Here is a 2,500-nt window from a genome sequence, read left to right on the forward strand (position 1 = left end):
TGTGCCTTAACCTAACCCAAGTTGTGCCTTAACCTAACCCAAGTTGTGCCTTAACCTAACCCAAGTTGTGCCTTAACCTAACCCAAGTTGTGCCTTAACCTAACCCAAGTTGTGCCTTAACCTAACCCAAGTTGTGCCTTAACCTAACCCAAGTTGTGCCTTAACCTAACCCAAGTTGTGCCTTAACCTAACCCAAGTTGTGCCTTAACCTAACCCAAGTTGTGCCTTAACCTAACCCAAGTTGTGCCTTAACCTAACCCAAGTTGTGCCTTAACCTAACCCAAGTTGTGCCTTAACCTAACCCACGTTGTGCCTTAACCTAACCCACGTTGTGCCTTAACCTAACCCACGTTGTGCCTTAACCTAACCCACGTTGTGCCTTAACCTAACCCACGTTGTGCCTTAACCTAACCCACGTTGTGCCTTAACCTAACCCAAGTTGTGCCTTAACCTAACCCAAGTTGTGCCTTAACCTAACCCAAGTTGTGCCTTAACCTAACCCAAGTTGTGCCTTAACCTAACCCAAGTTGTGCCTTAACCTAACCCAAGTTGTGCCTTAACCTAACCCAAGTTGTGCCTTAACCTAACCCAAGTTGTGCCTTAACCTGCTCTGTAATTGGCATATGACACGTTACATTAATCCAGTGTTGTCTAACCACAACCCTCTGAATATAGTTCGCTACTCGCACCGCCCACCCTCTTGTGTATCGTTTCATGTTCAACACTTCGCAAGTGTTGCTTACTTTTTACATGCTCCCGCTGTACACTGTAATGTGGACGACTGCAGGATGTACATCGCCCCCCCCCTCCCCCCTGCCTTCGCACGCTGGTCGTTCAGGTGCTTGCGTGTTCAATGCCCTTCGCAGCTGTTCACTGGCATTCGCATGTCGAAGCGCTCAGTCTACGTCGTGGTACGGCCTGTGTCCACTGTCCGCTGATGTCGTAAGCTTAACCCTCACATTGTACTGCACATAGGTCCGTATGTACTGAATGATACGCTGTGGCACATGTGTGACTGTACAACGACTGCGCCCAACAACAGCGAACCATACGGTCCAAATGTTGTGCACTCAGCCACGTGCCGTCTCCCCATAACAGCTACATTGCAGTGTGGTACGCCATAGAGACGTGTGGGAGTAACGGACGCCCTGGATGGCGATCAGCATGAGCCGTCTGTTGATGTAGTGGCGCGTGTATTCAAACGTAGTCGTCTCTTCTCACACAGTGTGATAGCATGGTGCACCGCGTTCCACATCTGCGACATGGTACAGATGCTGGTTGACAGTCGGTCTCGTAATGGACATCGCATACGTAGGGGGCCACCTCCCACGTGTTCTCTAGTCGTGCACATTTTGTTGCGTGTATGTGGGCAGACGTAGTGTGTCGTGACACCTAACAGACAGGTATGCAATAATCGTTGCATTTGCAAACTGGGATGGACGTCTACGTTTGCTGGTGACGTTACGCAAATGAACAACTGGTAAACCCATTGTGGTGCGGTTGTTGTTGCTGGAGGTAAATCAGTAAGGGCAAATCTGTGTGTGAAGCGATACGCGGCGGTGGCTGGGCGGGACCGTCCCCGGCCGGTGAGGGGGGGCCGCCCGGCGTGCTGGCCGCGCGGTGCGTGGGCGCACGCGCTACAGCCGGCTGGTGGGGGCGCCCAGTGGCAGGCGCGCCGGCCGACGGACGCGGCAGGCGGCGCAGCTGCGCGCCGGGGCACCCTGCGCGCGGCGCCGGGCGGCCAAAGTGGGTCCTCGCGGGCCCGGTGCGAAGCGCGGTGGACATCTGCAGTGTGCTGGTCCGACTGAGGACTGTGTGCGTTGAGGATGCGCCGCCGCCCGGCACTCGGCGCCGCGACGCCGTCTGCTGCTCGGTCGCCCCAGCGGTTCTCGCTGGTGGTTTGTATCGCAGTTGTGCAGACGTGTTGGCACGTGCGCTGTGCTGGGAGAGTTCGCTTCGGCACCCACGTGGGGCCTTTGCCCTTCTGTGGCGCTGGCGTTGGAGCTGCCGGTCACCGTAGGTGGCGCGTGTTGTCTCCCGCCGGCAATGCCACGACAGCACGCTCCCGGGCCTCTGTCGGCAGCGGCAAGCTCAGTTGGGAGCACGGGTGGTCGCACCTAAAGCGTCTACTCGCCTAACTCCGGGCGATTGCGCCTCTCTCGAACCCGACCAAGTACTTAGGACGGCGCTGCGCGCCGCCGGGACCTGAGAGGGTTTCGAGGTGTATTGTGCAGGGGAGCTCAGCCTCCTCCTGTTTGCAGAATAATTGAGCGGACGCTTGCGTGTTCGCGCGGGCCCCTGGGACACACTCCCGGGCGGCCGGCTGCTCAGCTCTAGTTGACGCAGCTCCCTGGTTGATCCTGCCAGTAGTCATATGCTTGTCTCAAAGATTAAGCCATGCATGTCTCAGTACAAGCCGCATTAAGGTGAAACCGCGAATGGCTCATTAAATCAGTTATGGTTCCTTAGATCGTACCCACGTTACTTGGATAACTGTGGT

At 56.1% G+C, this 2,500-nt stretch overlaps 1 non-coding gene across 1 annotated transcript in view; it reads left to right on the forward strand.

Annotated features, from left to right (window-relative positions):
* Positions 1 to 2,347: 2,347 nt before the first annotated feature.
* Positions 2,348 to 2,500, forward strand: part of LOC126138100 (small subunit ribosomal RNA) — a 1,909-nt gene continuing 1,756 nt past the window's right edge. Inside the window, exon 1 of the ribosomal RNA XR_007528125.1 lies at positions 2,348 to 2,500. This exon is cut by the window's right edge and continues 1,756 nt beyond it. This is a non-coding gene — a ribosomal RNA (small subunit ribosomal RNA).

This window comes from Schistocerca cancellata, unplaced genomic scaffold (genome assembly GCF_023864275.1).
Source record: "Schistocerca cancellata isolate TAMUIC-IGC-003103 unplaced genomic scaffold, iqSchCanc2.1 HiC_scaffold_649, whole genome shotgun sequence".
Lineage (NCBI taxonomy): Eukaryota > Metazoa > Arthropoda > Insecta > Orthoptera > Acrididae > Schistocerca > Schistocerca cancellata.